At 38.0% G+C, this 25,906-nt stretch overlaps 1 protein-coding gene across 1 annotated transcript in view; it reads left to right on the forward strand.

Moving 5' to 3' along the window:
* The window catches only part of LOC134816918 (transcription activator BRG1-like), a 762,051-nt gene that overhangs the window by 185,248 nt on the left and 550,897 nt on the right, over positions 1-25,906 (forward strand). The window lies entirely within an intron of this gene.

A 25,906-nucleotide genomic window follows, 5' to 3' on the forward strand; every position in this document is an offset into this window, starting at 1 on the left:
GTCAATCCTTCGCATCTCGCCGACTTACACGGCCCAGTAATCGCATCGCGCTACAAATTTGACCCTTGTAGCGCGATGCGTTACTGGGCCGCGCATCCAATAATGCTTTTGGACAATAGATCGGTGAGATGTTAAATCGGCGAACGAAATGCGCTACTTTGCCTCGCCGAGCTGCGAATAATTGATATCGTCAATTAAATTTGACCCTTGTCAATTAAATTTGACCCTATGTAGGGGATTTGTGTTCCCGGGTATTTGAACATGTCTTAGTGGTTAAATAGGAAGTAACTGTCCCAATTAACTTTGAAACTATGAGAAAAACCAAGTTTCGACTTCTTGACCCACTCATGCCAAAAATTGCTAAAATATTGATTACGTAATATGTGAACGACCCCTCACCCCTAACAGAGGGGGAGGGGAGAAGGATGTATTGAGCGGGCAAAATGGGCAGAAATAAGTGAAAAGAGGGAGATGCTCATCATTCAGACTTGCTCGTGACACAAAATGAATGTTATTGACACTCTTCACATGGAAGCCGGACTTACCCCTACCTCTAAACATACCAAAGCTTAAGCTTTAATTTATGAATAGTTTCAGTCGCTCCAATAACAAAAGAACAGAACAATAAATCAAATGATCCTTTGTGTAAGACTGTAACTATGTTAATGTACACTATATTTATGTTGCTCTATCCATAGCCTTCTCGCTTGCAGTTGCGCGTCACGCAGTACGCCGACGCGTAGACTCATGGCTAGGTGAAATATTGATATACACATTAATATAAACTATAACTAAATAGAAACTATCACGACACTATCACGGAACTGTTTGTCATACGTTGTATGACCCGCCGCGCACGAAGTGTGCGGCTCCCCCTGTATCGTCAGGACGATAAAGTGACCATAGTGAAACGACCGTGGGGGTCGCAACGTGATACAAGGAACTGTCACGAAACTATCACGACTTTTTCACGACACTATCACTATCACGACTCTGTCACGTTCACGACACTATCACGTGACAGTGTCGTGATAGAGTCTGTCAGTGTCGTGAACTCCATCCCACTCGCGGCACCCGACTTCCGCGGCACCCGACTATCATGAGCCAAAAATTCTAAACGTTTTTTTCCAAAACTTTAAATTCGAATGCTTTTTTCCTCCCGAATTTCCGAATGATCACTTGATCTGAAATATTCCCCCCCCCCCCCCCCCCAAGTTTTCATGGAGTTTATTGAAACTCCTCATGTGGAGAGACTGAGTTAGAAAAATAACACTTTCTAAAGCTTAGTGTGATGGAGTTCAGCCGGTAGTTTGAAACTTAAAGCTGCTCTATATAATTCTAAAGTCGCACTTTTATAATTCTAAAGTCGCACTTTACAGGCAGAATCAATCTCCACATCATCAACTTGAGCCACATTGCACCAACAATGCACCTCGTCCAGCACGTTCTCAATGATCAACAAGTCATGAGAACAGCACGTGACACAAAATGAATGTAATTGACACTCTTCAGTGAGGCTACACACATGGGAAGCCGGACTAACTAAACCCCTATCTCTCTAAGTCTAACTCTAAGTCTAATACCAAAGCATATTTATTTATTTTGCCCACGTATATTGATAAAATGATCATGCAGTGGGTTGCACTTGTTTTTAGTCTCATTGCCTTAGCGGCATCTGCAAATGATTTTATTGGTAAGTCTCTCCAGTTTTTGAAATATGAACGATTTTTTACAGCTGATTTGGAAAAGTTGAAAATCACGTCGATAAATTAGGTGTACTCCAGCAAACAGTTTAGTTTTAGTGTCTTTGAAGTAGTGTCTGAGCACGTGAAGCAATAGCTTCACGTTGCTAAGCAACTAACGCTGCCCCTCAGTTGCTAAACAACTAACCCCTCAGTTGGAAGCACGTACTCCTGTTTCACGGGTTTCCAATCTGTTTCTACGGACGGTTGCAAATCACGAGTTGAAGATGCGGAGGGAAATATTGTACAGGAAGCTAGCGCTAATTCTGACACTGATTTCTGTGTCTCTCAACTGATCTATGGACAAGCAAAACAAGGTACTATGCTGTTTGATATTATCAAGTTTATTGTGCGTCATTTTTATATATTTTTATTTGACCAAAACCCATAATCATGGGTAGAGTGGACCGCTGCCAGTGTCTCTCTTTCCCAAACAAAAGGAAATGATATTAATTTGATTGACCGTTCTCAAATGCAAAATGATACCGAGAATGAAATCGGTTGCTCGCTTTTCCCATTCATTCACGGCTTACAATCAATCACATGCTGTAAAAATTCCTTTGGGTTGCGTTCGGGTCGATATACTTAGTTTTTCGGGATAAGGGTGGTACTGGTAGTTAGTGAATTAGCTGAAGTTTATTGAATCTTTATTGCTGAGTACAGCTGCCTTCGGGTAGTTCTTCTTAATCTATTACAATTGTAAATTAATGAAAAAAGCGAGCGACCGATTTCATTCTCGGTATCATTTTGCATTTGAGAACGGTCAATCAAATTAATATCATTTCCTTTTGTTTGGGAAAGAGAGACACTGGCAGCGGTCCACTCTACCCATGATTATGGGTTTTGGTCAAATATCATCTCTTTTTGATTATAATGTCAGGGTACTTTATAAAGTCGAAAGATAAACTGATGTCTTCATTAATAAGGAGGAAGTTTCAACGATTTCGAAATTTTTCCTTTAAAACATTTCCTTGTGTTTAAGTAAGCATATCGGTCTATCACTGACTGAACATAAAACATTATAATCATTCAAGTTGGCATTAAATTCATATATAATGACATTGAACTGTCGTGCAGAATTTGTTCGAAATCACGAATGAGCAAAATTCTCACCGTTCGCACGTGCAAACTTTTAGCGGACGTTGCGTGCGCATCCAATACTGAATCGCCGTAAATTTTTGCATAGCGGTATTTTATATATAGTCTGATAAGCGTGCACAGTTTCAAAAGATTTCAAATAGAACTTGGATCACAACGGGACTCCAAAGTTGATAAAAATCGTGAAAACACCAATTTTCAGTGATTTTAGCAATTTTTAATCAATTTGTGCGAGTCCCCACGTGTGCAACTTTTTGATTTTTAACTTTAAAACCAGCCTAATGCACAATTTATACCTATAGGAAGCAGAACTGAGCTCCACAACCCAAGAGATAGCCCAACACCAGAGAATACTAAATCGCAAAATTGACGTTTTTACAAAATAATTTTTCAAAAAAGCACTAACTTCAAAGGCAAATATCTTTATGAAGGAGTAAGATAAGAAAACTTTCCGGTAGATTTTCAGAATGCTTGAACAATTATCTAAGTGAAAATTTCCTCAGATGTTGAAAAAAATTGCTTTTAAATGGTGTTAAATCAATTTTAAAAGTTATTACTTTGTCGAAAATCAAGTTTTAAAAACGGTTAACTTGATGACGTCATCAAGGGGTGTTTATGACGTCAAATAATTTTTTTATACAATGTAAACTGAAGTGTAAACAATTATTTTCAAGACCTGTGGTCGGAAATGGCTGTATCTTTTGTACTTTTGAATCTATGGACACTTAAATTTAGGATACAATTGACTAAATTTGACTGTCAAAGCGTCTATCCCTGAATATGTATATATCACGACAATCTGTTGTAAAACAGGGGTTCCAGGAAACCCACTTCCCGTCTAGACGCCCTGCAAAGTTTCACATCTCTAACTCAATTTTAACATGGTTTTTAAGGCACCTGAATATGGCAATTTTCGGTTTTTTACCGAATTTCGTATAACATGCTGGCGCGAATTTTGCGCAAATTTCTTAAAAAACCTCCACATAACTATTTCTTATTCCTGTCATCTTTGACATTGAATTAGAATGTTTTGAACTTAAATATACCTGCTGAACTACTTTCGATGAGTCTTAATGCCTGAAAAACAATAAAGGGGTATAATAGTAAAGGGGGTATAATAGTAAAGGGGGTAAATAGTAAAGGGGGTAAATAGTATTGTGAATATAAAAGGCACGGTCATGCTTGCCAGCATTGTGATTTGTATAATTTATTGCCTCCAAATCCATTAACCTTAAGGCCTAATCCCGCTGATCTATTCCGATGAAAGTAGTTCCACAGTACCTCAACCGTAATACATTTATAATTAAGCTGCGCTCTCTAATTGTTATAATCTTCTGCAGTAAAGCTCTTAAGCTGCGCTCTCTAATTGTTATAATCTTCTGCAGTAAAGCTCTTAAGCTGCGCTCTCTAATTGTTATAATCTTCTGCAGTAAAGCTCTTAAGCTGCGCTCTCTATTTGTTATAATCTTCTGCAGTAAAGCTATTAAGCTGCGCTCTCTAATTGTTATAATCTTCTGCAGTAAAGCTCTTAAGCTGCGCTCTCTAATTGTTATAATCTTCTGCAGTAAAGCTCTTAAGCTGCGCTCTCTAATTGTTATAATCTTCTGCAGTAAAGCTCTTAAGCTGCGCTCTCTATTTGTTATAATCTTCTGCAGTAAAGCTATTAAGCTGCGCTCTCTAATTGTTATAATCTTCTGCAGTAAAGCTCTTAAGCTGCGCTCTCTAATTGTTATAATCTTCTGCAGTAAAGCTCTTAAGCTGCGCTCTCTAATTGTTATAATCTTCTGCAGTAAAGCTATTAAGCTGCGCTCTCTAATTGTTATCTTCTTCTGCAGTAAAGCTCTTAAGCTGCGCTCTCTAATTGTTATAATCTTCTGCAGTAAAGCTCTTAAGCTGCGCTCTCTAATTGTTATAATCTTCTGCAGTAAAGCTCTTAAGCTGCGCTCTCTAATTGTTATAATCTTCTGCAGTAAAGCTCTTAAGCTGCGCTCTCTAATTGTTATCTTCTTCTGCAGTAAAGCTCTTAAGCTGCGCTCTCTAATTGTTATAATCTTCTGCAGTAAAGCTCTTAAGCTGCGCTCTCTAATTGTTATAATCTTCTGCAGTAAAGCTCTTAAGCTGCGCTCTCTAATTGTTATAATCTTCTGCAGTAAAGCTCTTAAGCTGCGCTCTCTAATTGTTATCTTCTGCAGTAAAGCTCTTAAGCTGCGCTCTCTAATTGTTATCTTCTTCTGCAGTAAAGCTCTTAAGCTGCGCTCTCTAATTGTTATCTTCTGCAGTAAAGCTCTTAAGCTGCGCTCTCTAATTGTTATCTTCTGCAGTAAAGCTCTTAAGCTGCGCTCTCTAATTGTTATCTTCTTCTGCAGTAAAGCTCTTAAGCTGCGCTCTCTAATTGTTATAATCTTCTGCAGTAAAGCTCTTAAGCTGCGCTCTCTAATTGTTATAATCTTCTGCAGTAAAGCTCTTAAGCTGCGCTCTCTAATTGTTATAATCTTCTGCAGTAAAGCTCTTAAGCTGCGCTCTCTAATTGTTATAATCTTCTGCAGTAAAGCTCTTAAGCTGCGCTCTCTAATTGTTATAATCTTCTGCAGTAAAGCTCTTAAGCTGCGCTCTCTATTTGTTATAATCTTCTGCAGTAAAGCTATTAAGCTGCGCTCTCTAATTGTTATAATCTTCTGCAGTAAAGCTCTTAAGCTGCGCTCTCTAATTGTTATAATCTTCTGCAGTAAAGCTCTTAAGCTGCGCTCTCTAATTGTTATAATCTTCTGCAGTAAAGCTCTTAAGCTGCGCTCTCTATTTGTTATAATCTTCTGCAGTAAAGCTATTAAGCTGCGCTCTCTAATTGTTATAATCTTCTGCAGTAAAGCTCTTAAGCTGCGCTCTCTAATTGTTATAATCTTCTGCAGTAAAGCTCTTAAGCTGCGCTCTCTAATTGTTATAATCTTCTGCAGTAAAGCTCTTAAGCTGCGCTCTCTAATTGTTATAATCTTCTGCAGTAAAGCTCTTAAGCTGCGCTCTCTAATTGTTATCTTCTGCAGTAAAGCTCTTAAGCTGCGCTCTCTAATTGTTATCTTCTTCTGCAGGATCCTTCGGAAAGTCTAAGAACTACGCTGTGTCCGCTACTTTCAAGATGGTTGAAATGGGAAAGTACTCCACAAGTTACGGTTATTTGGGGATTGCCTTCAATATGATGGACTCCAATAACTACGATATTGCTTACGTCAGGTTACAACAATAACAGTAATTAGGTTGCTTAAGTCAGGTTTTTATCGATAATTTGATATTTTCCGAGCTCTTTTATTGACATGATATCTAAATTCTAATAATTTTAACCAAAACCCAAAATTGGTTGGAGTGAACCGTGGCTCCTTTTTCCAAACAAAAAAGAAACGATATCAATTTATAAATTACCGTTCTCAAATGAAAAATGATACCGAGAATACTTATAATATATAATTATATATATATAATACTTATATGTATGATTGTAATCATTTGTGGGACTGAGCTTTAACAGATTGAAATGAAATGAAAAATAAAACTGTAAAAGAAAGTTTTGCAACATGATAGTCAGGCTTCTATTAATAGCCATTATTCTGACATTAGTTGCTAAAAAGCGTGATCAGACTCTGAAGATCAAATCAGCCCCAAATGGTAGTGATGTTAGTGGAGATAGGAGAGAAGTTAGAAAGATTCAGAATAGCATTTCTAAGAGACTTGTGCAAATAAATAACATGAAGGCTGACGCTCTAGCGGAAGAAATAAATAACACTGACGATGCTAGAAAGATGTTTGAAGCTTCAAGATCTTTAGCTGGAATAAGAAAGTCGGGTAACATAGTGGTCAATGATATCAACAACAACCCTATTGGTACTGATTTAGGGAAAGCAAACACAGCGAAATCTTTCTTCGAAAAACAACTAACAGAAGGAGTTGAAGCTGGCTTGCAACCTTTTACCTGCGATCCAAAACCACTTGATAACCCGATCACACCAGTTGAAGTTAAACTTGCTGCAAGTAAACTCAAATCAAACCGTGCCAGTGGTCCAGATAATCTCCAGAATGAGCTGATAAAGTACGCCCATCCAATCACTTTTGAGAAGTATGCTGAGGCAATTAACGAGTCATTTAGTGGGAACAAATACATAAGTTCGATAGGACAAGGTATTGTGACTCCTCTACAGAAGCCCGGTAAACCTAAGGGTCCCCTCACAAGCCTTAGACCACTTACACTGTTAAACGGATCGAGGAAGATGCTCACTCAAATTGCCTTAAAACGGGTTGAGAGTAGAATTGACAACTACACCATGCCATGGCAGAGTGCTTACAAGAGAGGTAGGAGCTGCTCTGACATTGTGTGGGCTCAGAGAATGCTCATATCTGTTGTAATGAGGAAGAAATGGACATTTAGCAAAATGGGTATTGATATGAGTAGAGCTTTTGATACCGTGAAAAGGGACACTATCATCAATGTTTTGAAAGATGCTGGTTGTTCGGAGGACGACATTCGTTTAGTTCAATACCTTCTATCGAATACTCTCCTTAGAGTTCGTGTTAACTCCTCACTGTCGGAAGAGTTTGAAAGTTTACTCGGAGCCTTTCAAGGTGACAGTTTATCTGGAAAGCTATTCACACTTATTCTTGCAGCAGCCTTACACCACCTCAGAGCTGTATCTGGGAGACCAAACCCACCAGTATCAGAACTAGGTTTTCCAACTGAGTGGGAATATTCAGACGATTGTGACTTTGCTGACGAGGACATCGAGAAACTGAGAATTTTCCTTCCTACAGTGAAGGAGATTCTCAAAGACTGGAACCTCCAAGTAAATGAAAGTAAAACTGAATTCAGTACCTTCTACCTAGCGACAAAATCTGATAAAGATACAAACGGTCAGCCATTAGCTAATAACGAACCATGGAGAAGTAACAAGTCACTAGGTTCCTTACTGTGTACTGAGAAGTACATTCAAAGAAGAAGAATCCTAGCTGAGATTGCTTTTAAGAACTTTGAAAAAGTTTGGCTGTCTGGTAAGAAAATATCCCTTGAAAGAAAGCTGAGGTTATACGATGCTCAAGTTGTATCTGTATTGATTTACAACTCAAATAGTTGGAGTCCTAAGAAAGCAACCATGGAGAAAATGGACACACTCCATCGTAGACACCTCAGGTCCATTTTAAACATCAAATGGCCTAAAGGTATGATAAGCAACAAAGCATTGTATGAAAGGTGCAAAGTTGAAAAGTTATCCAAGCGTATTGAACACCAGCGGTGGAAAATGTTTGGACACATTCTCAGGAGTATGGAGAACACCCCAGCCCAAACGGCTCTCTCATTTGCTATTGAATCAGATAATTTATTCATTGGAAGATTGGGGAGACCTAGAATGAACTTGTTATCGGTTTTAAGAAGTGATTTAAATAGTAGAAGTTTGCAAATGGACAACTTGTATGAATTGAACGAAATTAAAGATATAGCTGCATGCAACAGATGTTGGGAAAATCTTTTTCAAGGGTACAGTTTACCGCATTAAGGTATTTTTAAGAATCATTTTTGTCGGTAAGATCCTGTTTTATAATAATAATAATAATTCTGACAATGAAATAGACTTTGTTTCCAGGCCCCACGCAAAGGACCATTGTTGGGAGTTGGGATATGTAGAGGACGGTATGCTCTTTGGGAGAGGGTTTGGAACTTGTAATGACAAGGTTATGAAGGAGTTCAACCTGGCCATCAAGATAGAGAATGGAAGAGGTACAGCATTTATTAGCATTTATTAGTATTTATTAGCATTTATTAGCATTTATTAGCATTTATTAGCATTAATTAGCATTTATTAGCATTTATTATAATACTGTACAGTCTCTGTAACGTGTATACTGTTAACTGTACAGTCTCGGCACTGTGTAAAGTATCGCCCCTTTGTCAGGTGAGCTGTGTAAAGTTGAATCTAATCCTAATTCTAATTCTAATTCCTATGTTTGATTCTGTTTGACCAACATGATGAAATAACCTTGATTGTAATGAGATAACTTCACAATCAAGGACGAGCAAAGAGGCACAAAATATCTTGGCTCTCTATTTCAAGAGCGGTAATTAAACTTCAAAAGCCATGTAGGATTACAACTTATTAGGAAGGGTCATGAGAGAGAATTGGTGCCATGGGATAGATGTAAAAGCACTGCTACCCATTAAATAAAGGACAAATGTTTGCAATGCACTCATGTTGCCACATGCGAGATCGATTAATTGAGACACGATCTATTGTAAGAGAGCTGGCAAGACAAAACTTGCATGAACTTACACTCTGTACAAAAAGGTAGCCAAAATAGCTTCTCAACGTTCCATAAACAGAGAGCAGCCTAATGTTTAATAGAGACATGAAATGGTTACCACTCCACTTAGCCGACAAATCCATCTGTCAAATTATATGTTTAGAATCATCCATGACAATGTCCCTACATAACGTTAATGAACAAATTAGTTACATATCAGGAGTTAGTAGGAGCGGCGAAAGCTAGCAACCTTTATGTTCAAATAGATCAACATACACATAAAAACTTTCAATACTTGGGGGCAAATGTTTGGAATAAAATGTTCCAACAGATCTACGAAATCTCCCGATGTTAAAAGCTTTAGTTGAATCGTATAAGAAACAGCGACTACATCTTATTACAACAAACAGCCCAATTATAACAGCACATTCATATGACAATTTTAACAATGCAATCATAGTCGCAGCTGATAACTACGAACTTCTATTCTTTTATCTGAGGCATTTTTTTTTACCACCTAACAGTCAGAATGAATTTTGCACATGGACTGACATGTTTTAAAACTGAGAAGGTTCCCAAACAGTGGTAGTTTTATAACCACTTTTAATTATTGACCTATTATACTTAGTGGTAGTTTTTAATAGACCACTTTTAATTTATTAACTTTTATCATACTTAAGTATTTTTTTTTTTGTGACTGTATCACCCACTTTTAACATTTGATATATTGAAACAGTATTATTGACGACACAATTGACTAATGTATTTTATAATTAATTTAGATCTAGATATTTTATTATTTTACAACAGACGACAACTTCCTGTTTTTCTTCTATAATAGTTACTCAATCCTCTTGTACAGAACTTTTTTACAAGGACATTGACAAATGATACCACATTAGGCATTCATTATAGCATCAAAATATATCACTTGCATTAAGCTAGAAATTTAATATACTCTGTCAACAGATTCAAATGTTAATTGAATTTTGTAGTATGACAGAAGGTATATAAAAGTTATTTTAATTTTGCTTGGGCTATAATATGGACTAGGTATTGAGAGGTTTAATGATGATATGGGATTTGAAGTCTATAATAAATTTTACACGAATGTGGTTGGCATTTTGCATATAAATATGTCACTACTCATATAGAACATATTATTTGATTGGTATTCGATTCCTGATTATTACTCTAGGAACTATGAATTATTATATCTCAATTTGGCTTTAGGTAGGTGGCCCCCGCTAAAAGAACTTGGATTCTTCCAGGAAGCATCCCGTGCACAGAGCTTGGTCTACATAATATTAAATTATTTAACCATGCATTCTGTATGTGCACGAAAATTATTTCAATCAATTACGAGTAACATCGTAAGACTACAGAAAATATCCCCTCAATGGATTAAACGCTTTTTCCCACCCTTTTTAGGCCAATTTTGGACCCAAAACCGAAACCCTGATTTATACCCACAAACCTGATTTTACCACAAACCCTGTTTTACCACAGGTTTTAGAGCATTCCCCAAACCCGCGGTAAATCAGGGTTTTTACTGTAACACATAGTAAATAATACAAAATACTATGTTAATTTCATTCTACTCAACTGGCACTACTCGACTCTTATATTTAAACAGTATACTCCTCCTCAGAACATAAATTAAATTAAGGAAAGTACCTCAACTCCCATATTTCTTAACTTTTGGTGGATGGGGAATTGAATGCCACCTAATAAATTGCTGATAGAGAAAAGAACGAACTCTGATTAGATTAAATGTTATGGACAACTCACAACAAAGATTAATAAAATGTGCCTCCCAAGGACGTTTTCCTTCCTGTGGAGTTTTTGGGAATATCAAAGGGAACAAGCAAGCCACTACCATCTGTTGATATTACTCATTCCATGGAATGGAATGAACAACGATCTAATCCACAACTAATCATAAACGCTACACATCTATTACTTCTTTAGGATGTTACAAAGATGAATATTTAATGCACAGTTTGAATTAATGGTCCTACTAATATCATCACCCTCAAAAGCTGTCAAACATTAACTTAATCCATTTGGTAAATGTCTCACAGAAAGTTAATATATATCAGTTAACGGAATTTCCTCTGGCTGCTCTCCTGACTAATCATCCACAGCTACATGACTCATTTGGAGGTGGAAGAAAATCCCAAAGAAAGCTCTCCGACAGAATCTATTCAACCTAGTGATTTTGCAGTGCAGAGTTTATATTAGAACTATGTTTGACGCGCACTGAAAAGAGTTTTCCTTTGTGTTTAACCATACCGATTCGAAATTTATCCGGTCTTCGACTGAGTTGTTTTATTTGAAAGAAAATTGCACAGGTTATTATTATCGAATACTAAGTTTATTATCGCGATCATTATTTTTAAAAACGCACGGCACAGGTTTTGATTGTTAATGTTTAGTTGTTATTTATTAATTAGTGTTTAACCTTTATTTAAAATTTGGCGCGGTCCCGATGGTGCAACCATGCAAATTTATTACAGGTGGTTGCAAGAAACATTTTTTGACGGATGTTACTCGTCTAAATTTCGTCGAAGTGCGCGCGCCGGCTCTAATTTCTCTCGAATGTTAATGGCCCGATTGCTCTAAACCGGAGCCCTCTCGCTGTAGTATTCAACTTGTGAAACAAGCGCGTTCACGCAGTACGCGTATACACGTGGCTATGTGAATGGCCCGATGGCAAGTGCTACGAAAGTATAAAACAAATTTTTAGTAAGACAAAATTAAAATTTCATTGCCATATACAATGAATTAATTATATCAAATAAATATACGTAGACATCCGATAATAACTGTTACATCCAGTACAACCCCAACGATTGTCCGCCGACTAAACAAAATTTTTTTAAGAAAGCTTGCATGTTCTTATAGTTTTTCTAACGAGCATACTATGAGGCCTGGTACGGAAAAGCATTAATTCACGTCATATTAAAAACTTTAACATCATTTTTTTGCGATACAAAAATAAATTTAAAATAAATAAATTATAACTCTTTTGCTGCTTAGCGCGCACCGCGCTGACCCACATGCTATACTGCGTGTAGCAACACAGCGCTGAAAACAGAAATGAAGAAGCTATAATACATATAACGTGCCCGCGCCTAAACCTAAAACATATATTTATAAGATATCGTCAAGATTTAAACGAGTTTTTGCGACTTAATTATGCAATGCTGACTTCGTAGGATATAATAATATTACGATTGTACCCGTGCCAGTTCCAAAAGTAGAGCTAGCGCCAAAAACCAAAAGCAGTTCGCAAAAAGGAGCCAGTTGCTGCATGAGCTTTACATAGCAACCGATTTTACCACTTTAGAAAGCACAAACTCAAACTAAACCGGCCGAGCACAAAAATATGTTTTTATCGCCACGATTGGGTGATTTGAATCCCAGAATATTTATTACAGGGGCACGCAGCACTAATTAATATAAATTCATTAATCGAATTTTAGATAGCCATGGATCGTTTAACACATATATGTATATAAAAGGTTATTAAAGAATATTAATCATTAATGTCTGGTTCGTATAACATTCGATTAGTAATCAGATCATTTAAAAAAGTATTTGTGTTTGGTATATTAACTATCGAGTTACTTCGATTAAATATTAAAACACTACTTACAATACAATTCACAAAACAAAGCGACGGGGACACAGAAAGGAGAAGGACAACCCATCACACGGAAACTGCTGCTGTTGACGATAATCTGATATATTTAATTATGGGTTCTTTTGTTTCATTAAAATAAGTGTGATCATACTTCATAGTATATTGGGCTGACACATTGCTGCAAGGTTAACATTGGGGTCCAAACCGGAGTGGGTGATACAACTTAATTCGAGCTATACCGTAGTATAGAATAGATAAATAATATAAAAAATAAGATATAATAAACTGTAAGGTTCACGATATAGCGCGGCGTCATTTCATTATTCTGGACGCGGTAAAAATCACGCTGGGTAATGAAATGATAGAGTTATACAATATTTAAATTTCGCGCCTAACGTTTTACACAAATATTTGTAGTCCTCCCACGTTCCAGAACCGCACACTCCAACTAGTCCCAGACGACAGTGTAGCGCGCGCTGGCCAGACCATTAACACTGGTCAATCTATCAAGTGATCTGCGACAATTTTTCGTCCAATATCTCGCCAGGCGAGCATTCTAACCTTATTCACAGGAATGATTCGGAATCAGCGTCCGTAAATACATCTATTCAGCACAGGCAGGAAGCCAAAGTGCAAAGAAACTGTCACTAACTGCTACAAAACTGCCACTACTGCACAAACTAGCACTAACTGCCACAAAACTGCCACAACTGTTACAAACTGCCACTAACTGCTACAAACTGCCCACTAACTGCCACTGAACTGCCCTAAACTGCTACAATCGCGCACCGACGCACTGCGCGCGCAGTTGCAGCAGTTAGTGCAGTTTGTAGCAGTTAGTGGCAAGTTTGTAGCAAGTTAGTGGCAGTTGTAGCAGTTTAGTGGCAGTTTTCTGCAGTTGCGCCCGAGCCCTTTTATGCAATTTGTCTTTGGCGCCTTACATGCCACAGGACTTATTGACATGTATAAATGGTCCAAAAACAATATTGTATTATTAGAAATTATATGAATTGGACAAAATAATTTAACTAATCGAAGGAAAACAAATATTAACTTTTTGACAAGAAAAGCGATTACCAACTAGTACTACAGATACACAAACACTGCATGCAATACGATACAAATTGTTTAAATGTTAAATCGGGTATCGCTATTAGTATTGGCTATTGTGCCAAAATTACAATATTATATGTCTAATCGTAATCTTTGCATTTGGAAGACCCTCTGCTGATATTAAACGACTCCTTATACTAACTTGATTGTAGCAAACCGCGTGATGTTTATTGATCATCATTCGATAGACGATCGTTATGAGAAAGCAACAAACTACAATTTCCATTACCAAAGTTTAGAACTAAACTGTAAACGCTTATTGAGGGTTCAAACTTTATTTAATAACAGGCCTCCCACGGATTGAACAGTTTTGTGCGGATAAAGAAGTGAAGAGAGTACGAAGCCAAAGAGATCTCCGACAATTATTCCAGCCAGCCTCGGCCGCAGCAACGCCCAACAGCAAGCAGGACGTATCCATGCAACATATATAAGGATATACAAACCTGACCCAGAATGGACATGCCAACGGTACCACTAAAAATTTGCGTCGATTCTCCGTGATACTAGATAGCACTAGCAGTAGCAGAATTGCTGCTTGTAATTCCCTGGGCGTTTGCTGAAACCTGTCATTCCGCCCTATCTGCTATAGGACATATTTTAATCGGCCATAATATGTTCAATGTTAAATCACTGTGATTAACTTATAAATGCAAAAGCCCTGGAGGCGAGGTTACCCAGTTAAATTAATCTTGCAAGTTGAATTTGCGTTTCTGAAACTACTCTCTGCACTGGTAAATGGTATTTAAAAGGGAACACAAAATGATGTTCGTACCAAAATTATTCCTCCCCCAACCCCGAACGCCGATAAGATTCCTTTCAGCATTCCAGTTTTCAGTTAATTCTGGTATTACGCGCGTACAACATATAGGCAACGTGTGCGTTCCATTTCCTCCTCAGAATTAGGCAACGGTAAGTCTATAATCTTTAACTTTAAAATCTGTTTGGAAACAGGTGTTGTTATTTTATGCTGGAAATCCCAAAAAGTGCTTGATCGGCCAGTTCATCATTGTGTCGTTCCTAAATACATGGCTAGTTTCATATATGCTCGTCAAGCATCACTTTTTGGCTTGGGGATGTATTCAACTGTTGAGGGGCCTACTGTAACAGCATTAATACGCTTTTAGTTTTTCAGACAGCTACTACCGATATCCAATGGGTTTTCAGCCCATAGAATAATCAGGCCTCAATACGGTGGCACGCAAAAGTATAATCCTATAATATTGAAAGGTCTCATTGCGCAAATTTTTTACCCTAGTATAGCCGTCATGATTAGGTACAGACCGGACGAATTGCGCATCAGCAGATCGTGCCGCTTCCGCAGCGTATCGTACGGCTGTGATCAAAGCAGTAAAGTCGACGCTCCCATAAATTGCCAACAGGATGTCCCTGATTCTCCTAGGTTTCTGGATAAAAGACGACTATTTATGCTCAATTCTCGAGCCGATAATAGTCTGCTTAGATATCAGACAAAAGTCTTAAGATTCCTGTTGGTTTCACATCGTGTAATTTATTACAAATATTACTGTTCACCTTAAAGTTAGCAAATTTGGCTTTCGCATTGGGAAACTATAAAAGCGATATGATTAGTCTTGCCAAACAAAAGCGGCTCGAGCTCCATTCCCCCTACATAAACATTCAGTAGGGTTTTGTGTTCGACACCGGCTTATATATCAGGAGAGATAAACACACGAATCAGGATGTCTGGAAGGAGTTTTCTAGAATGTCCCATGGACACGTGTGTGACGGCGCAACAAAGAAAAGATACTATCTTTCGTTACGCCACTGGGCCACTCTACATTACACTGTGCTACATTACACTGTGACAGTGTGTGCTACGGGTCCTCGTTTGCAAGTTCCGGTTTGTCGGGAATCCCTAACTAACTACGCACTAATGTGTTCCAGTAATTGTCACATAAAAAGTACGATACCCCGGAATATATATTACGTTACTGCCAACTGTAATGAGGCTGGAATAAGCTTATACTTATATAATATATCTGCAATGTAAGAAAGATGGCTTCTTTAGAATTTAGGGAGTTGAAAGATGTCAATTAGGATTATTAACTTGCTGGGACAAATGTTCATAAATGTACTGGGTAAAGGGAATGTAATTCTCAGCTATCTGTCAGTGTATTGACAAACATATTTGATAATTTATGAGCATTTAGACACTTTCCAAGAAGCCAAACATAGCCTCTGAGATTCCACCAAAACATTACGGCGGAATTAGGGTTCCGAGGCCAGGGTAAAGGGTGTGGTAAGGGTCAAGGTTGGGTAAGAACAAGGGTTGAATTACACCCTAATGTGTTTCAGTGGAATTCCATGAAGCTGTGTTGGGTTTCTTGGAGACTACCTTGCAGCAGCATTTATAGGATATGTGCAATATGCTATGTACACACCTTGTAGACAGTGCCAAAGTTTCCATCACCAATCTCCTCAAACAGGTCCCACGTCTCACAGGGATTCTGGTTTTTTAGGTTCTTCACTTTTGTAAGGATGGAGTTCTCTTGCTCTTTTTTCAACCATTTTGCGATTTTGCTCATGTTTGTAATAAGTAACTCATCTTCAGGGATTCATCTTCTCTAAAGAATTGCAATGGTTACCATAATGACGAAGTTAAAAACAACAGAGCTCATGAAATGGTCTATTCTCGAATATACAAACACAATCAATAGCAAATTACCAATAATAATAATAAAAATATGTGGATGCTTGCTTAGACTGATCATAGCTGGAAAGGGTTGGCAATCAAATGTGGATACTGATGCATAAACATATTTGTTTTGACACATAAAAGTAATACCACTAGGTCAAGCAATAGGAAAGTAATTATGGGTTTATTTAATCTCAGTCACTAATTGCTAGGTGACCACAGCCTCGTGAGCTGCAAAAGTGGTGAGCACTTCTGAAGCAGATGGTATTGGGTTCAAAACTCGGTGTCACTTAGTTTATGGAGCTAAGGAATCCGCTGGATTTAAGCAAAATTACACAGATCTGTGTGAAATCTCCTTGGTCGACTCAGCTGAATGATCAAGAAATCTGTGATTGAGACGGTAATATACTATTCACCCAGAAAATATAATTAATTATGCTTTCCACTACTATATAATAATGATGATGATGGGGATTAAACATAAGATATCCATCATACTCTATATTATTAACAAACACAGTTGGTTCCATCAATTATTCCTAAACATTCCAAAAATGTCACGCATTTAAAAACGTTTAGAAATCATAACTGTCTCAAAGTTCTTGTCATCTGGATGAAGAGGTCTCCTACATTTGTTTATGTACATTTTGTAGATATTTTACTGTACTATTATATAGTGTATAACGGACGGAATGATTCCAGGGGGGCCCAAAGTGGCCCTTGCTTGTGAACGGTGCTTCAACTACCCGCCGAAGCGGTGTGTTGGGAGTCCCCCCCCCTTTTTTTCCCGGATGAAGTTTGTCACAACTATGGTCTAACTCCCTCCAGAAGAAAAGAACTGTGGAGATTATCAATATGAGTACCACTCAAACAACATCTATTCTTTGAAAACAGATTTAGGATCTGCTCATTCCAAAGATACCTGCTCCATGATCTGCCAAACCGCTTGTAAGTTGTAACCTTGGAAGCTTCAATAATGCGCGGCTTTGGCGGCCAGTTATTGACTTGTACATAAAATTGAATTTTAAATAGAAATGTGAATGTATTAAAATTTAAAACTTTTAAAACGGAGGCTTATAAATATTATCATATTATGATTGTAAAATAAAGGATAAAATTTTAAATTTGTTTCACTAAAAAAAAAAAAAATTTGTTTCACTAATAAGATCGCCACGTATATGCTTCTCTACCAGTGTTGTAAAATTGAAGATTTCCAGCTGTATGAATTACGCTACCTGTGAATCACACTACCCCTACTTTTTGCACTTCCAGTGTGACAAAACGAATGAAATTCGTTTTGAATGAGTACCGACCTCATCAATCAGACAGGTTATCGTCCCTCAGAAGACGAGCTATGAGGTCTCCTAAATTTTGAATTTGTTTATGTAAATTTTATAAATAATTTATTGTAGCTTTTATATTGTGTAAATTTGACAGACGGAATGATCCCAGAGGGGACTCCCAATCCACCGCTTCGGTGGGTAGTTGATACACCTTACACAAGCAAGAGCCACTTTAGTCTACTTGCTGTGAGGTGTCTCGGCTACATTGGTTGAGGGTCCCCTTTTTTGTTTTAAACCAGACTGGTAAACCCCCTTTGGATGCTATCCTGCCTAAACTTTCGTGCGCCGCAACTGGATCACACAATTGAAAACAATTTTCTGAATTTGGTCTTATCAACAATTGTGAAAACTGGCCACGGGCCTAAATATTACATATCAATCAATTACAATTCATTAATATTACCAATATTAAAAATTATCGAAAATATTCAAGAAATTATTCTCTAGCCAAAGGGCTCAATATTTAAATCTAAATCTTCAATATTGTCTGGTTTATATCGCAACTTGGGCCCTCTGTCCCCCCTTATCGAAATAACCGTTGTCTTTAATACCTCAAAGCGCAAGCGCTTTCTAAGATATGTAACTGAGTCTGAATAACGCTGACCCGTTGGAGATTCCATCTTTTGTGCAAGCTTTTTAATCAAGCGTTGCGCTTCGACTCCCATGCCTCCTGTTGTGGAGAAAACTAAAGGTGTAAAGGTAGCTTTTTCCACTTCTAGGACCCTTGCATTATATGCTCTTTTCTTCTCAGTCTCGTGAGCCAAATACATCATAGGAATTGGTTTAGCGGCGTTGGTTGGAGCAGGAGCGTGAAACACTCTTACATCAAAAAATGCTCTTTCCAACGCATTCCAAACTGATCTTGCTGATATATCTAGTCGGGCTTGATCTCCAGTTACTGTACCTCGTGGTAACTGCATGCCGCTGACTGGAAGAAGAGGGGGCTCTGTCTGAACGTCTTTGCATTTGACTGTCCGCATGATATTAGCTATTGTATCTCGAAGTGAGTTATGCCTCAAGGTCACATAACCCCCAAGTTTACACGTGAGGGCATGGTTTGCGGAGTAGGAATCACCACAAGTACAAAGTTTTGGACAATCTTTCAGCTTCAGGTTATATCTTAAAGCTATAGCATCTGAAAACTGTTGCTTATTCAGGAGATAACCATAGCTTTTGAGTGGTAAGGTGGTTAGCCAGGAACTTGCACCCTTCTCTGCTGCTAGCTGTAACATAAGTTTAGATGTTTGTGGCAGAGACTCCTGAATTGCCTCCTGTCTTCTGGTGTAATACTCATTGCGATCTTTACTGATGGATGTCTTGATTTCATGGCTTTTATCCTTGTCTTCAAGATAGTTTACCTCTTGGCTTAGTATAGCCGTTTTTAGCAAAACTGTAGCTTTGACTGAATACAGGAACTCTGAGTTGGCCAGTTCTGTTATAATAGGGATACCCAGCCCTCCATACCTTGGTGGTAGAGAAAAGGTCTCTCTAAGAGTGTCAGTGCAACTAAATGCTCTATCAAGGATTGCTGGAATGAACTCCTCTCTGATGGTAAGTTCGAGTGGTTGAAGTCTATCTGCTATCTCAGGTGTAGTCCTACACACATAGTTCCATCTTTTCGAAAGTCCATATACAAATGCAGAGTATGCAACTTGAGGCTCTCTTGATGCAATTCCTGCTAATTGCTTCACGTCACGACACCATTCCTCCACTTTCTGGTCTATAAAGCTGTGATGCCCTTCTATTGACCCAATAAAACTGCCTAAATACCCTTTCCCAACCGTTGTGATGTTGACATCAGGAAACATCTCTTTTGCAGCTTGTTCAAAATCAGGCTTCACCACTATCCATGTCTTGGCAGGTTTTGGCTGGTATCCAAACCCTGGTCCATTGCGACACAAAGTTTTCCACCATTTTTGCAGCCCAACTAACTTTCCTCCTGCAGCTGAGTCATCAGCATACCAAATCTGTTTGGTGCCTTCTATGTCTTATCAACAATTTCAATTAATGATCAGTAAATGTCAAACTCTATAAAGACAACATTGGAAATAAATGTTGACAGTTTTAATGTTAGTGCTCGATTCATGTCTTAAAATGATAAAGCTGTAGTGACAAAAAAGTCCCTTTATCAATATTATTTCTATAAAAAACTCAATATAAAAATTCAATAAAAGTCTTAATAAATTTTATAAAAAACCCTTTAAGTAATAAAAATAGCCAATTCAATTTGTTGGCTCTAAATTTATATCTAAATCTGATATTTTAACTGCACTACTACTTTTTATCCCCCTTTTTCCTCTAAGAGCAATAATTGTTGTTATTTGGTCTTATCCATGCTTTGTAGATGAGTATTTATATATATATATATATCAGCACAGATCATAACAACATTTTTCACAATCGAAAGTACAATTTTGTAATCTTTAACAACTAAACCTTTAATAAATTTATATTTTACAGCTGGGGACCCCAGGCTAAAATTTGTATAAACGTAAAATAAAGATTCGGCGGAATGACAGGCTGAGTGCCGCGCGGCGCGCGCCCATACCAGTAATAATTTGTTTATTCAAAAGCAAAAATTTAAATCTTCTTTCAGAATAACTTCATTAATTAAATAACTTTTTTCATTCAATTGACGGATGTTACTTGCATATATTTCTACGAAGTAGCGCGCACCGATTTTTTCTCGAAGTGTTCTTTTCCATTTTCGAAACGTAGCTCGAGGCAAATGCTACAAAGTAGCGTGCACCAAGCTAATCAGTAGTCCATTATATATATTAACGATAGACAAGTTTTTACCGTCCAAATTTTTACAAGCATAATTGACATCCCAAAAATCAAAAGTGTCCAAAAAATTGTAAAAACGTTTGGTAATTTTTTAATAAGTAATTTTCTCTTTTTCTAAACTCTCGAAAGTTTGTAGGTTTATATATATCCTACAAAAACTCCCGCCGAGTTGGACTCACCGACGCCCGACGGTTTTATATTTGGAACAACTATTTTACGAGTATCACCCGTTAAACAAAACTTTGCGTTGTCTATAATGCATGCTATAGGACCTCAAAATAAGATCGAACTCTACAAATTCGATCTATTCAAAGAAAAATAGTATGACAAAACATTTTTATTTTATCTCTACACATTTGTAAATAACTAGAATTGTGTATTTCTAAATTATTTCAGAATTATAACTATTGTGAACTCAATAAAATAATTATAGCTTTTGTATCCTTGTATCCTTGTATCCTTGTATCCTTGTATCCTTGTATCCTTGTATTCTTCGTCGGTACAGAGGAAAGAAGATTGACATCAAACATGAGACCCTTCTATCAGAAGTATCGTACAACCTCATCCTTGCCCCGATGATGGAGTAGATGATGTGTTTTAATACTTTCAACACTACTATATAACAAATAATTTGAGGATGTCCAATATGTCCATGGCTTGCTAAAGTCAACTGCATCGGGGGTACTATGATGGTCCAGGGGGTGCTGAAACAGAAGACTGGCACTCTTAACATGTTAAGAAGTTAAGTAGTTGTAGTGAATAATGTTTCTGTTTGGCAATGTATAACTCCATTCACACCACAATCCACAATTGGACAATTGGACAACCCTGATTAATGTGTAGATAGTGTTGAAAGAATTTTAAACTTAAAACTTGAACTTCACTTCTGATAACTTTTGGGGCTGCGCTCCAAGAACAGGCTGACATATATATGGCTTATGGATTATATGTAATGTATTCTGATTAAATGATAGGGCTTGCCAGTCCAACCACCTCATATTTTTCATACTCACTCACTCTCTTGTCCCATGTGTCGTAGTCCGTCAGTCTGTTCAATTTTCCAATCTTTTGAATCATTTTGACTAATCCAGTTTACACTTTCATTGTTTTCCACAACAGAACATTTCAAACTGCTTTCTGCTCTTCTTTCTTTTCAGTGAGTGTGCTAGTTGGACGTGAAGGTGCCCCCTGGTCTGCCTGGTACCCCCATTGCCTCTTCACCATGATGGAAACCCCCACTGACACTCAAGAAAAGTGTGAGAAACCTCAACCTGTTGCAGACCAGACTTCATCCACTACGGTTCCCCATCAGGATACACCCACCACTTCCTCAGCTTCAGTCATTGAAAATATTGACGAAATGCTTAGAGATGTCGATAAACTAATTCATTCAGAAAATCAGGACTCAGAAGAAGACAAAAATGTCAGCAGTCTCCTTAGTTTCTTCTCAAATAGATCTGCTCCCCTCGACACCTATCTGTTAACCCACGCACAGAACCTACGCTCAGAGGTAGACTTAATCAAGATTAACATTTGCAGTATCCTGAAACTTGAAGTAAACAAGTTTGCGATCATTACACCAGCCATGATCAAGAGTTGTTCATCCCTGAACAAACTAACTTTAGCAGAAGGTCTCCTATCCCTGCTAGGTCTTGCTGAAAGTGTTTGTGCTGTAGTAAGTGGACAGAGATGTGAAAACGAAGTCAAGTCCTCTTCCTACTTGTCAGCTCCCTGCAGCTTGAGCATGCCAATGGTTCACACTACCTCGGATGGTAGCTCTCTACAAGATTCTCTAGAAGCCATTCAGAAGTCCATCAAGAACCTTAAAGACAACGATAGCCATCTCAGAACTCTCGACTCCATCAACAGCAAGCTTGCTGAGCTCAAACTTGACATAAACTGTTTTAAAAACAGTAGGTCATCAAATGTTTCCACCCCTGATCTGCCCATGCCTCCTTTTAATATAGGGTCACCCGCACCATGTGAAATGGACCAAGAACAGCTTCTCCTAGATGCACAGAAGCATGCAAGTGTAGACGACCCTAAGTCCAAGCACATTCTGTCGTATGTCCCAGAATTTGTAGATGAAAAATTGAACTCTGAGCTTTCAGTTTTCTTAGACCAACAGAAGGAAGCCTTTGATAGTAACTCCGAAAATGGACATGGGGTTGTGAGCTTTGGCGAACCTTATCAGTACCCGGGGGCTAAAGCTGAAAAACCGACATCAACAGAATTTCCTGAGGTTCTTAATAAGCTTGTCTCCAAGATAAAGGAAGAATGTCCTAGTTCAACAATCAATCAGTGCTTGATAAATCGGTACACTGATGGGAACAGCTTTCTTCCTAAGCACTCTGATAACGAGCAATCACTGGTCCATGATAGTTCCATATTTACAGTATCCTTAGGTGGTGATTGCTCTGTAAAATTCACAAAAAAGGACCAGCTTGAAGGAGAGGTTGTAGAGACAATAGAGGGACGTAGTCTCTATGTCATGAGCAAACAGTCCCAGTTTCTTTGGGACCACCGAATTGATAAAAGCACAGAAAAGAGGGACTTAAGATACAGTATTACCTTCCGCTACGTAAGCAGGAGCATCAATGCGACCTTGATTGTCGGTGATTCAAACACCCGGTTCCTCAAATTTGGGGCTGGAAAAGGAACATTTGGACACAAGCTGCCTGGGAAAAGAATCGAATGTTTCACAATAGATCAGTTAGACCCTGTTCTTTGTGTTGGATACAAGAACGTTGTAGTACACTGTGGTATAAATAATATCAAGAGGGGAGGGGGTGATGTTAAACATTGGGCTAATGAGCTGACGAAGAAGCTCAAGAATATTTGTGATATGTGTCCATATTCTAAAGTTATTGTCTCACCCATCCTTCCAACTAGGTCCTCCTGGCTGAATGACAGAGCCATGGAGTTTAATAGTTTATTATTTGGGTACTGTAATACTAATACTAGAATAGGCACTTTAGATTTTGATAATTTTGTTGATGAGGAGGGTCTACTGGACAAGCAGTTTTGTAGATACAAGAAGCCGGATGACCCAATCCACCTGGGGTCAAGCGGTATCTTTAAACTCTCCCGGGCAATTGCACATAAGATCCTAGGTAGCCCCGTTGATGGGAGGTTGTTCAGTGATGTTACCAAGGCCCAAAAAAGATTTTCCCCACGTTCTCGTAGATCCGTAGTTATGTCATGATAGCCAAACTAATATGCGAAATTTGCTGCTGCTGCAATAGACCTGTGCGTGCTGGACATCCATTCATAACTTGTCAGATGTGTGACAAGATAATGCACAAAAAATGCAAAACTGATGATAACATAGTCAAATTTCGAGATGCAACATACTGCAAAATATGCACTGATGCCAATGATATCGTTCGGTATAACCCTTTCTACCAAGCTCCCCACTTTGCAAACAATGGCCTCATTGATGATGAGCCAGTTAATTATATTGAATCTATCTACAATAGCTCAAAGATTCTTGAAAATTGCAAAACATTCTCAATAACAGAGTTGAATGCCACCATCCTACCTAAAAATTCAGCTAAATATTTGTCCAAATTATTTCTAAATATTGATGGAAATGCATCAAACTTCGACAACTTTGCAGTTGAATTGTCTAGTATCGACCACAAATTCTCTGTTATCGGCCTTGCAGAAACAAACACTAATCCCGAAAATGGAACTCTGTATCAGCTTAACGGATACTCCTCCTGTTACCAATCACGCTACTTTTGCCAAGAGAAAAACCAGTTCAAGGGTAAAGGGTCAGGAGTGTGTCTTTACCTACACGATTCCCTTAACTTTAACAAAATCACTGACTTATCTCTCTGTAATGAACACATAGAATCACTGTTTGTATCTATCACTAGCTTGCAAGATCCAACTGTCGTAGGGGTTATATACCGTCCCCCAAACGCATCACTTGAGATGTTCAACAAAGCGTATGAATGTATTCTCTCAAAACTGAATGGCAAAAAAGTATATATTCTTGGTGATTTCAATGTTAACATTTTGAACGACCCATCTCCATCAGAGGACAAATTCCAAGAAATAATATTCAACAACGGCTTCATACCAACCATATCAGTACCAACTCACCAAATGCCTGGCTGTTCCAGGACCTGTATTGACAATATCCATACCAATGTCGTAGATCAATCCCTTATTTCTGGTGTGATATCTGACAAGATCTCCCACCATCACCCTATATTCACTCTTATTGAACTTTCCCCTGACTCTGTGCCAACACCTGATTCATCAGACAAAATTACTATACACTACGACTATAGTAATGCTAACTTAGAGAAGCTCTGTCTTGAAATAGAAAACGATATAGATAGGTTCCACCACAGCTGTAACACATTTGACTCTTTCGTGCAGTTATTTCAAGAAAAGATAGATTTGTCTTGCAAACTTCTAACTCCTAGAACCACTAAACGTAACAGCATAACCAACCCTTGGATCACCCAGGGCCTCATTAACTCCATCGACAAGAAAGCTAGGTTGTATTTCGAATGGAAGAAGACTTGTACATTAAAACTACCTGATGGGGATCCAAACAAGCACATCTACTACAAGGAATTCGACAAGTTTCTCAAGAGCTCAATAAAGATGGCAAAGGCCATGTGCTATACTCAAAAATTCGAGAAGTACAGCATGAACTCAAAAAAGACTTGGGAAATTATAAATGAACTCCGTGGCAAAAATTTGTCTAGATGTAAGGACGATTTTGTCATAGATGGCCAGAGAGTTACTTGCAGACGAATAATTGCTAACAAATTCTGTGAATATTTTACATCTCTTGCAAGTAATCTCAATAAAAATGTACTGTCAAACAATAGTATTTCTCTGGAACCAGTAGAATCATTTGCTCAGTTTATGTCTAATTCGGTATCTGACTCCATATACCTGGAAGAAACTAATGAAGAAGAAATTATAGAGGTGATCCGAGACTTTCAAAATGGTAAGGCGAGTGACATACCTATAGTTGTTGTAAAAAAACCGGCCAAGCTCATTGCTGGTACCTTGGCTAGGCTTTACAACACATGTATACAAAGTGGTACATTCCCAAGTATTTTTAAAACTGGTAAAGTTATTCCTATTTACAAGAAAGACAATAAAGAATGCATTGAAAATTATCGGCCTGTATCAATATTACCTTTATTTGGAAAGATCTTCGAGAAGGTCATTTATAAACGCCTCTATAATTTCTTCACATCTAAAGGTGTACTAACAG

The sequence above is a fragment of the Bolinopsis microptera genome, chromosome 1, assembly GCF_026151205.1.
Source record: "Bolinopsis microptera isolate Bmic1 chromosome 1, MBARI_Bmic_1.0, whole genome shotgun sequence".
NCBI lineage: Eukaryota > Metazoa > Ctenophora > Tentaculata > Lobata > Bolinopsidae > Bolinopsis > Bolinopsis microptera.